Here is a 12,943-nt window from a genome sequence, read left to right as displayed (position 1 = left end):
GGACGCTCAGTGCCGATTAACGTAAGCTTGTGGACGCTTCCAGTGCAAACAGCTTTGCTAAGTCATTCTAGTAGGGTTTGTAAAAGACCATGATCATCCAAAGTTGGCCATCTTCTTGGCCTTCCAAGAAAAGCAACCACTACACACAAGGCCTACCTCTCCCATAAAGAATCATTTTCTTTGCTCTTAACAATCATTTTTTTTGCTCTTGCTACATGCCCATACTCCCTAGCCTTTGCTCGTTGTCCTTCGCACTTCTGCGTGCGTACATTCGTACATGGTATCAAATTTTCACTCCTCGCAAACAGTGAGCAATCCTGTGACCTCATCTTTTGCTCTGAGATTTCTCAATGTCCGCAAATCCCTCTGACTCTCGATACATCAACGCCCTTGTTGATATTTACTGCTTCTTTCCCTATTGGCGGTCGAGCTGGGCAGAGATCATGACCATGTTGCATAGCTCTATTGAGTCGATCGTGGAAAATCCATTATGTGACTTTGGACTCCCCCACCAAGGCACTCCTTTAGCAAAGCAATCCCAGCCATGTATTCACTTTCTTCCATTCATTAATTCAAACAAAGTAGAGAGGGGTGTAAAGGTTTAAACTATATGTATTTTGCTTTTCCATTCTTCCAACAACATATCCTCTTAGCCATAAATATACCATTGTTGGTATTCACATTAATGTGTGTGCACACACACGCACGTTTGTGTGCATGCACGTGTACTTGTGTGTGTGCAATCACATGCACATGCATACACAGGGCACGCGCAAGTGTGTGTGTGTGTGTGTCTATGTGTACGTGTGCATGCACATGTCTAAAGTAACTTGGTGCCTTTGCTATGATCTCCTTTACATGCTCATCAATTTGTGGTAGTGGTGCCATCCCCTTTATATCGCTTCAATACACAATGCTCAGTAGGAGTCCCAAGTGTAGTTGAATTCAATCGAATAAGGAGGATCCAAGTACTCTAGGGAATTGGGTAGACCCCACTATCTAGGAAATTAGGAGGATCAAGGAAATCAAGTGGGTCAAGAACACCAAGGAATTTGGAGGAACTCAGAAGTCAAGAGAATACGAGGAATCGAGAGGGTCAAGGGAACTAGGATGATCTTGGGACTTCGGGAAATCAAGAGGCTCCAGGGAATTGAGATAATCCAATTAGGGAATCAAGAGGGTCCAAAGTTCCGAGGAATTGGGCGGATCTAGAAAATCAATAGAATCTGCGGACTCGGGGGGATAGAGCATTAGGAGGATCCAATTTGCCAAGGGAATCGTAGAAACTAGATCTACTTTTGGGAATCCAGGGGATTCAAATCCAATTCTGGGAACCAATATTAGGATCCAAGGGATCAATATCTTGGCAACCATGAACCAAAATTCTGTCTTAGAAACTCAAGCACAATTTGTTAGAGAAAAATGAAACTCCACAATCTTAAACATAAGGGACAAAACTCAAAGCCCATATGTAAATATACTTGCCTAGCATCTCTTATGATAGACTCAAATCAAGCTTGTTAGAAAAGATGGGTGGCAGGAATCATACAACAAAACAATGAAAGAGCAAGACAAAGCTCAACATGGAATCCTAGAGTCCTACAAGCAAAGCAAAAGTAGAAGTCCTATGACGTCAAAAGTAAGTCCTATGACTTCTACTTTTGTTTTGTCTCCCACCCATCTTAGATAAGATGGGCGGCAGGAATCATACAACAAAACGGTGAAAGAGCAAGACAAAGCTCAACATGGAATCCTGGAGATCTACAGGCAAAGCAAAAGTAGGAGTCTTGGAGATGTACAAGCAAAGCAAAGTAGGAGTCCTATAACTTTTGCACTTGAGAGATGAGATGTTAAGATGTAGACAATATCTAGTAGCATTCCATGTATATGGTTAATGAATATTAATATGGGTGATGAACCATAACATGATGATGATGATGACATCTACATTCGTTTAAGCTTATTGGGTTGTTGTGCCTTCTTGAATAGCTTGTTGGGCCACAGGTAACCCAAGAACCCTTCAAGCTAGACCCAGAATCGTAGGTGTTGGCAAGTCAAGGCTACTCATAGGCAATCAAATTTCAAATGCCTTCTTCCTAAGACAATGAAAGGCGGGGATAGATTAACGAGTTAGGGAACAGATTACGTGAGCCAAACAGGTCCCCCGATTAAAAAGAGCTAAAAAATGTCTTAGCTAGGGAGGAGGGGAGGGGTAAAGGCAAGGGGCGTTGTAAAGAGGAGAGTGAATAGTGAGGATGTCCCCCTGTTTATGAGGGGAAATCCCCCTCCCCTCTTATTTAAGAGGATAAGAATTTTAAAACTGTTACAATAATTTTTTCACAACATCTCATGTAACTTGCTACTTAGTACTATTTAACACATCTGATGAGTATTGGATAAAGGATGTCTTGAGTTGAAATCCCCTAAAATTGAAGATTATCTTTCTTACAGGAGAGAGAGAGAGAGAGAAAGAGAGAGAGAGAGAGAGAGAGAGAGAGAGAGAGAAAGAGAGAGAGAGAGAGAGAGGATAGAACCACACTCTCCAAGCTTGGCAATTGCCACTTGAATCATTCCTAACTACCTTTTGGTTACATGCCAGTGACATGGCAACTTTGGAGCCATGGTTACATGGACAACTCTTGGCCACTTTGGAGCCTATGGCATGGCAACTTTGGAACCATGGTTACATGGACACCTCATGGCCACTTGCTAAGCTCCAAAAAAACCTGGGAGAATAAACCACTCTTGAGAACCTGCAACAATTAATTATTAATCATTAGCTCTTGCATGCAAAATCAAAATTTGCCTAATCCTAGTCGATGTGTGCAGCCCCACCATGCAAAACAATGCACACACATTAATTTTTTGGTTGACCAAGGTCAACCCTCTTTGACCATGATTAAGGACTTTGACCAGTGGTCCAAATATCTTAATCAATCTAATATTTCTTACTAGAGTCAAATTGCTTTGGTTGACTAAAGTCAACCCTTCTTGGCCAAAACCAAGTCTCTTTACCGAAGTCAAGTATCTTTAATCAAAGTCAATATTTTGACCAAATAAAAGAACTCTTTGACTGTAGTCAAATAAAAGGCCAACTTTATTATTTACTTAGGATTTTTTTACAATTTGGTGACAAAGTTCTCTATCTAATTTTACACATGAAACATTACATGGTAAGGAGCACAATATAGATAGTTAGAAAAAGAAAGTAGAGAAAGGTGTAGGAAAAAAGAAGGAAAGATACATGTAAAAAGTACATTGTAAATCTAGCTTTTCCCTTGCACCTAAAGTGATACTTTCCCACTTTTTCTATGCAAGCGTGATGTTGTTTGTACTTCTCAGGGTTTTCTTTACTTCATCCCTCACCTTCTTCCAGCCATTCTTATTTATAACAAGCAAGCTTGACTGCATGTGACTCTCTTGCAGCCTTTTGAATTACCTCCTTTTGATGTTTCAAACAATCTACCATTTTGTTTAGCATCCTTCCCAAATTCAAAAAGTGTGATGCTCAAGCATCAGGAACACTTGGTGCAACTATTGGAGGACATTGCTCTTCTTTGCTTTCCATTGCAACCTGTAGTCCATCATGACTTCTTTGAATTCCATACCCATTTGCTTCCATATAATGAGGTCCCCATCACCATGGGATGGGTAGAAGAGGGATGAGGAGAAGGGGATAGGGAGGATGGGAGAAGGGGGTAGGAGGGATGGGGAGAAGGGTGTTGAGAGATATGGTGCCATGAGCACATAGATTAAAGGGCAAAGGTATGTGATAAGGAATGTATTAAAGTAGCCACCCTAAGATGTGGACTACATGATGTGAGGATGTGGATTGAGGATATCCACAAGGAGAGATGTGGATGAGAGGATCCCACATGGTTTGACTATTCAAAGGGCACTCTCTATATAAGAGGCCTATCATGTATTGTTGTTATATAGATTTGCAATAGATTGAGTGTTTCATACTTCCCGTCTCTCTCCCCATGGCTTTCCATATTTGGTTTGATCCTCTGTGATCTTTATGCTCATAAAGTGATAGATTAGGCTAGTACAATCCACACTTTGTCATGGTATCAAAGCTTAGGTCTAGTCTCCTAGATCCATTGTAGGCACACCTTAGAAAGCTTCTCTTAGATTAGTTCTAGTTTTAGATTGAGCATTATCTTCCATGGCGGAGAGAATTTCAGTTTGTTTTGGGGAAGTTCCACTCATTGAGAGAGCTTAAGACCTGTTTAACTCTGCTCTTTGAGAGAGAGAGAGTTAAGGGAGAGTCTCTTTGGTATACTGTGCATGTTTTTCAGTTTCAGAGGATTTCGGTTTCTTCTGATCACGCGCCTCCACCAACCCCTCAATGATAGAGGCTCTACAGCCCAGCAACACCTTCAGCTTTGATCTGTAGTAGAGACTCCTGTAACAAGCGATCTCATAGTAGCAACCCCAAACATCTCTTCAGGTGCGACGATCTGAGCAATGATGGGACTACAGGTGCACGACGGACCCTGCACCTAGTTGGTTCCTACATACAAGTACATGACTCCTACAGCGCCTTTGTAGTGCTTAGTCACCATCAACAACTCCAACAATGATGCCCACCAAATAGCCCTTCTCCTACGGACTCCATCTACAACTATTTCTTCAAAAACAGCCCCTGGTTCCACTCCACCAGCCAACGACTACTCTACATAGGCTACCCAAACTGCAGCCAGCCGACTCCTTAACTTTTCCACAATAGCCTCACTAGCTAAAGCCTCCTTCTACGCTCTCGGGCTGACAGAGCCATCGCCTCCTACACCTCAGCCAGCTGCAGCAGTGGCTATCTTATCTAGCTACTTCCTTTGCCTTCAATTGCTACCTCCGTCTCCGACCACCCAAACCGACAGACCAGCGCACCTCGTTTCTAGCCACAGCTCCTTCAAACGGCTCTTCAAAATTCCCCAAGCAAGTCATCCATCAACGAGTGTCCACGAGCCTCCAGCATCTCCATCTTTAAATGATCAACAACGCGCTCTCCCATAGAGCCTCGCAGCTTCTCCAAACGCTGGACCTACACCAGCAAACCCCATCGAGCTCCCATCAGATGAGCAACTTTGTGGTGTCAGCGACGACATAGAGAAATGAAAAATCCACCTGAAACCTTATCCTCCTCCACAGTTCTCATTTTTTGACACGTGGTAGACTAAACTAACCATGATTGAGTGCTTAAAACCAGGGTGGTTAAAAGTTAGTGGAGTTAGGTTCACTTGCTTGGTTTATTGGAACCATGGTTAAGGCTTTGGTTAGGGGTAGGATTAGTTAAGTGCCCCCTAAGCACATAGCCCCTGCCAAGCACAGTTTGGAATTAAGTATATGAATCCCTATGCTACATCATCAAAGGCCACCTCTTCTTCACAGAAACTTCGACAAGGCGTAACTTGCAATCTAGGAGGAATTTGCACATGCTCCAAAAAGGAAAAGTGATCATCTTTTTGAGCTCGACGCACTTGTCAAGTCAGAATTATTGTTAGCAATTAGACACTGGCAATATTGAAAGAAATCAATTGGTAAGACCTTTGCAACAACTGGAAAAGCAAAGCATGAATGCACACATCATTGTCATAAGCATGCCAAAAGCACAAGTGCATGAGATGACCATAGCATGAAGCATGGCATCCACACATAAAGCATCAAGGCACATGGATGATGCATGAAGCTACACAAGGAAGAAGATTGCAGATTGAAGAACTAGCAGGTCAACTACATAGCATCGTCATCATGAGCCAAATGGTGACATCAATGGAATGTATTGAGAAACAAAAACCTTGCCAACCTTGCCTATATGTTGTAAATCAAAACCTGACCACCTTAGAGTAGCTATGAAAGCACCCAGGGGAGGTATTGACATGTAAAAGCCACACTTGACCACCTTAAGTAGCAATGTATGCACTAAGGGGAGGTGATGGAATGTAAACTCACATCTGACCACCTTGTAGTAGCCAAAGGATTATGGCACCAAGGGGAGGTGTTGAGAGATATGGTGCCATGAGCACATAGATTAAAGGGCAAAGGTATGTGATAAGGAATGTATTAAAGTAGCCACCCTAAGATGTGGACTACATGATGTGAGGATGTGGATTGAGGATATCCACAAGGAGAGATGTGGATGAGAGGATCCCACATGGTTTGACTATTCAAAGGGCACTCTCTATATAAGAGGCCTATCATGTATTGTTGTTATATAGATTTGCAATAGATTGAGTGTTTCATACTTCCAGTCTCTCTCCCCATGGCTTTCCATATTTGGTTTGATCCTCCGTGATCTTTATGCTCATAAAGTGATAGATTAGGCTAGTACAATCCACACTTTGTCAAAGGGAGGTGGGGATGGGGAGAAGGGGTATGGGAGGGATGTGGAGAAGGGGGATGAGGGAGAAGGAGGGATAGGAGAAGCGGGATGGGGATGGGGGAGAAAGGGAAATTTAGACCAAGATAGGAAAATTAGAAGGGGATGGGGGAGAGGGGAAATTCAAAAGGGGAAAGGCATGGGAAAGAGGGGAGAAAGCGTGGAGAAAAGGGGGGAGAAAGAAGAGGAAAGATGAAGAATAGGGGTAAAATGGAAATATTTGAAGGGGCAAAACAGGGAGAATACGGAAACATTTGAAGGGGCAAAACAGGGAGAATACGGAAATGGGGAGAATACGAAAAGAAGGAAAATGGGGAAATTTCAAAGCGAAAAGGGATGACAAAGCTAGGAGAGAGGAGGAGCAAAGAAGTAGAATGGGGGAGAAAGAACGAAAGAAAGGGAGTAAGAATGGACTAAACTTACATCTCAAGATGAATGGAGACTAAGAGTCTACTACACTTGAATCTCCCTACCTAGCTTCAATGTGGATAAGATGAAGAGGATAGACATGATGTTTAGGGAGAGTATGGAATAGGGAGGTAGTTTTTTTAAGGCATTACCATCAAAATAAGCATAAAAAATACTCGATAGCATCGAGATAAGTGTTAAAAATACTTGATAGTGTCGATATAAGCATCAAGACTTTTTCCTAGAAGATGCTTTGACAGGTTTATCGACAATTATATCGACTCTTTCTCTTGGGCTATATTTTGACGATTATACAGATGCCTAGGGTTTTTGTCAATACATTAAAATTATATGGTAATAACAATGAAAATTCACTCCAAGGGTGTCGATGCACAAAAGGTCCATTGATCCCCCTCCATGCAAAGTTTTATGTCACCTAAACCTCATGAAGCCATCCAAAAAACTTACATTGTGAAAATTTTGACGTTTAATGTGCAATATGATGTCAGTATTAAAAGGTTTTGAATGGCCAAATGAATTCCACTTGTGTGGGGCATTGTATGTACTCGTGTGTGCGTGTATTTAGTTAGGCTAAAAACTAGCTCATGCGATACAAGCGTAATCCACACTATGTACTTATACTATGGAAAACATGTTGGGATATCTCAATAGATCGACAAAATATGAAGAGGGGAGAGGAGAAGAGTGGAGATGAGGAGAGAGGGCATAGCTAGAGAGCACACCACAAATGACTAATTGTACACTAGATTTAGTTGAAAATGTAGAATATATACAAACCCATTTAGGGTTAGGGTTAGGGTTAGGGCATCTAACCCTTTCATTTATAGCACTCTATTAGGTTAATGCTATGCACATATGATCACATGATGGGTTAGTGCTATGCATACATGATCACATGATGTTGAGCTTGAACTCTTAACACCTTCCCTCAAGATCAACATCATGAAGTAGGCTTTCCCTCAAGATGATGATTCTGGGGAATCGAAGAAGGATTGAGCATTACATTCCATCACACCCCTTTAATGGGAATGTCCTTCCTCTGCGTCAAACCAAGAGCTAGTCGGTGTTTCTCAAAAAGCTCTTTACCGAGTGGTTTGGTAAATATGTCTGCAAGATTCTCTTTGCTATCACAATGCTGCAGTGTGATGTCACCAAGTAACACTCTTTCTCTGATGAAGTGCTCTCTGACATCAATGTGCTTTGTCCTGGAGTGATATACTAGATTCTTGGCCAATGCTTGAGCCGATTGATTATCATAGTAGGGAATGTCCTTCCTCTGCGTCAAACCAAGAGCTAGTCGGTGTTTCTCAAAAAGCTCTTTACCGAGTGGTTTGGTAAATATGTCTGCAACATTCTCTTTGCTATCACAATGCTGCAGTGTGATGTCACCAAGTAACACTCTTTCTCTGATGAAGTGCTCTCTGACATCAATGTGCTTTGTCCTAGATTGATATACTAGATTCTTGGCCAATGCTTGAGCCGATTGATTATCATAGTATATTGTTGTTGGCTTTAACTCATCAAAATAATCTATTTTTGACAATAGTCTTTTGAGCCATATAGCCTCACATGCACCTGTATGAGTGCCCTATATTCTGCTTCAGTCGAAGATAAAGAAACAGTTGGTTGTTTGTTTGACAACCATCATATAGCACCTTAACCAAGGAAAAATGCATATCCATGTGTCGATCTCCTGGTCTCATAGTATCCATGCAACCGTGGATGACTTCCTCTGTATTCTATTCCAAATTGTCTTGTACCTTTGATGTATCTCAAGACTCTTTTGGCTGCATTCCAATGAGACTGGATTTGCCATAAACTGTGCTAGTGAGCTTATTGCATAATAAATATCTGGCCGAGTGATAGTCAAATATATAAGAGATCCATTGAGCTGCCTATAGTAACTGTCATTGACTGCAGGTTTTTCTGAATCTTTAGTAAGTTTCAAACTATGTTCCACGGGAGTGGCTGCAATCTTGCAATCTTCCATATGAAAATTCTTCAGGAGACTATCAACATACTTGGGCTGACTCATGAATGTGCTAACTGAATCTCTCCATAACTCAATACCAAAACAATAGTGCATAAGTCCAAGATCTTTCATGTCAAACTCTGTAGATAAGTCTTGTTTTAGTTTTCTGATGAAGCTATCCTTGCTTTCTGTCATAGTCAGATCATCTACGTACAAAAGTGCAATAGTAATGTCTTCCCCTTGAACTTTGTAGTAGAGAGTATGATCTGCATTGGACTTCATGTATCCCAGATCAACAAAATACTTATCGATTCTGATGTACCAACTTCTAGGTGCTTGCTTTAAGCCATAGAGACTTTTCTTGGGATGGCAAACCTTATTCTCCTTTCCTAGTTCAACATAACCTGTGGGTTGTTACATGTAGACTTCCTCATCTAGGTAACCATTGAGAAATGCATTCTTGACATCGAGCTAGTATACATTCCCTCTGTTGAGTGTCGCTAGTGATATCAAGAACCGTATGGAATCCATCTTTGCTACTGGAGCATAAGTCTCATCATAGTCTTGACCATATTGCTGTGCAAATCCTTTTGCAACTAGTCTAGCTTTGTATCTTTTAATACTGCCATCTGAATTGTACTTCACTTGTATACCCATTTGTTTGCTATGGCCTTCTTTCTTGGTGGAAGGTTGCATAATTCCCAAGTATTATTCTTGTACAAAGCATCCATTTCTTCATTCATAGCAGTTTGCCATTCTAGCTTGTCTACTGCATCTTCGAAGTACACTGGCTCTTCCATAACCATGATGGTAGTCATAAGAGCATAGTTGGTGGTTTCAACTTGAATTGCTTTGCCTTTCTGAGCATATGTCAATCTGGCTAGTGGTCTGCTTTCCCTAGTAGACTGTCTGAGCTGCCGTGGCTCTGCTTAGGGTGTTTCTAGCAATTCTTGCTCTTCTTCATCAATCTTTTCTGTAGATAACTGAGTAATCGGTGCGTCTATCTATTGTGTATTTGAGGTTTTCCATTCTGATTCATCATCAAAGATTACATCTCTAGAGATAATGACCTTTCAGTTGATGGGATCATATAACTTGTATGCTTTGCTTTCTTCACTGTAACCAACCATGATGCATTTGTGTGACTTTGCATCCAATTTCCTGCAATGATCATCATGTATGTGGGCATATGCTATGCAACCAAATATGCGGAGATGCCCAACATGTGGCTTATGTCCAGTGAATGCTTCATAAGATGTCATACCTTGTATTGGTTCGGTAGGAAGCTGACTAAGCAAATAGTTTGTAGTGGCTATTGCTTCTGCCCAATACTGATTCAGAAGATGCTTCTCACTAAGCATTGCTCTAGCACTGTCTGCTAAAGTCCCATTCTTCCTTTCAGCTCTTGCATTCTATTGAGGAGCATCTGCACAAGTGAATTGTCTTCAAATGCCATGACTTCTGCAAAAGTTCATGAATGCTGAAAACATGTATTCACCTCCTTTATCTGATCTCATGACTTTGATCTTTCTGCCTATCTGGTTTTCTACCATGGCTTTGAATTCTTGAAATCTGGAAAACACTCCAGATTTCTCTTTCAGAAAGTAGACCCAACATATCTGCTGTAGTCATTGATGAAAGTCAAGTAGTAAAGTGAACCATTCATGCTGTGGGTCTAGGCATAACCCCATACATCTGTATATATCAAATCAAGAATACCTTGTGCTTGAGATTGTGCTCGAGAGGTGCTTCTACCAAAGTTGGTTCGCTTTTGTTTACCGAAGCAGCATGCTTCGCAAACTTTTCCAAGAAACTGTAGCTTTGGAATCCCAATTGCCATATTCTGATTCCTGAGATCTAGCAAACTCTTGAAATTAACATGACCATATCTCTTGTGCCATGTTGCAGATAGTGGCATTTGTTGCGGTTGAGATGACACGGCATGCTTATCTGGTACTGTAGCTAGCATTCTATACAAGTGTCCTTCCTTGACACCTTTTGCTACTAGCTAACATCTTCTGGATTTATCTCTGATAGTGCATTCATCTTCGTCGAAGATGACTTGATAATTATGTTCCATCATTTGACCTATTGACAGGAGGTTCTTGCTGAGCTTCGGAATGTAGAGTACATCTTTCTCCAATCCTTTCGTACTAGTGAAATTGTTCATAGGGATAACACTTGTCCCTTGAACTGGATTCGATGTATTATCTGCTGCTGTGTAGATGACATTCTTTTGACCTTCTAATGGTTTCATCTGTGTGAACCATTCCTGATGATTTGTCATGTGAGATGATGCACCATTGTCGATGTACCAAGGATCCTGTTCTGCTTGGTTGACTTGATAGCTGAAATCTTCTTGTGGATTGCAATCAATGGCTAGGTACACTATATTAGTTTGCTGCATTTCCTCATTTGCAAGGAACATATTCCCATGTTCATTTGCAAAATGCTTGTGACTAGAATGTCCACCATGATGATTTCCTCTGCCGTGGAAATTCCCTCGAGTAATGTTGGATTAACCGCCTTGGTCTTGCAGCAATCTCTTTCATAGTATCCAAACTTATGACAATAGTTGCACTGGATGTTTGACATGTTGGTGGATGCATTCCCTCGTCCGTGGAATCTTTCTCGGTTGGAATGATTTCCACTTTGTTGATTCTGATGTTGCTGTGATGCTGATACTGATGCTGACTTTGCTTATGCTGACCTTGTTGCTGATGATTACCACTTTGCTAGAATGATCTACCTTTGCCTCTGCCTTTGCTTCTATTTGAAGTTGTGAATGCTTGATCATTAGAATGACCTTAGCATGCTTGAATGGCCTGAGTCTTGAGTTCTTCACCAAGTAAGACTAACTGAAGTTCTTTCTGTGTTGGAATTTTCCGTTGAATGGCAATATTCTGGACTAGATTCTCATATCCCTCTCCTAGTCCATTCAGGATGACTTGAACCATTTCTACTGGATTCATAGTCTCTCCTACTGCTGCGAGTTGATTGTTATAGTTTTTTATCTTGAGTACGTAAGCACGACTGGTTTCGCTGCTGTTGCGGAAACTCTGGTTGATTTGATTTCTTAGTGTGAGAATCCTAGAAGTGTTCTTGGACTCGTAGAGAGCTGCGAACATATCCCATGCTTCTTTCGATGTCTTGATGGTGTTGAGCCATCCTAGCATGACATCTTACATATTTTGCTTGATTAGATGATATGCGTACTTATCTTTCTTATCCCATTCTACCTGTGCTTAAGCAATGGCAGGACCTGCTACAAGTGCGGAAACTATTTGTGTAGCTGGAGATCCTGCTACCGGTGTTGTGACAATAGGTGGAATAGAGCTACTGCTAGCTAGATCATCCAATGGTCTAGGTGTAGATCCAGTGTAGATCCATCGACATACTCCCATTTGTCCTAAAGTACTAGAATGGTCTCCATTCAGTATTTCCATGTGCCATAATTGGAGTTATCTACCTTAGTAGATGCCTCCAGATTGAGGTTGCTAGTTGTAGACATGGTGCAAGAAATGTACTCAAAGTGTCATGAAAATCACTATCTGAATCAATTGCAAAACACTAACTCTGAACTGTCGATGAAGATAGAACTGCAATATATATAATCCGATCTGTATTACAAGGCTTGTAGCAAATGATGCAAGGAATAGCCAAGAGGCTTTACAAGGCTGAAATGATGTGCACAATGTCGTGAAATAGCCAAATAGGCTTTATAATGATGGCATGTGTTTGTGAAATCAAGTCATGTGCTATCTGCCCATTGAACAATCAGCAATGCCTCTAAACTGCTCACTGAACTGATGAACATCAAGTTTCAAGTAATGTGATGATGTGAAAACATATGTGAGCATATGGACTGACTTCAAGAAGGTACTAGTCGGGAATTTCAGGCATGGCTTAGATTGGCAACTTGGGGAGATTCAAAGCGTCCCCTCTATGGTGACCTAGTCTACTCCGATCTAGATCTATACCAACCGTCGATCAATGAAAGAACAGTAAATAATTTCTTTTTTTTAGTTCTTTTTATGTGCTAGGATGGAGGTGTCGATGTACAGGTGGATGTGCATGTAGGAAGTAGATTTGTTGGCGAGGCTCAAAAGTGAGTGATACTTGTGCCGAAATGAGCGCATGATGTGACGAGCGCGTAGAGCACG

Source organism: Dipteris shenzhenensis, chromosome 18 (assembly GCF_047967505.1).
Source record: "Dipteris shenzhenensis isolate YYH24624 ecotype China chromosome 18, Dip_SZ_1.0, whole genome shotgun sequence".
Lineage (NCBI taxonomy): Eukaryota > Viridiplantae > Streptophyta > Polypodiopsida > Gleicheniales > Dipteridaceae > Dipteris > Dipteris shenzhenensis.
Note: the sequence above shows the minus strand (reverse complement) of the source record.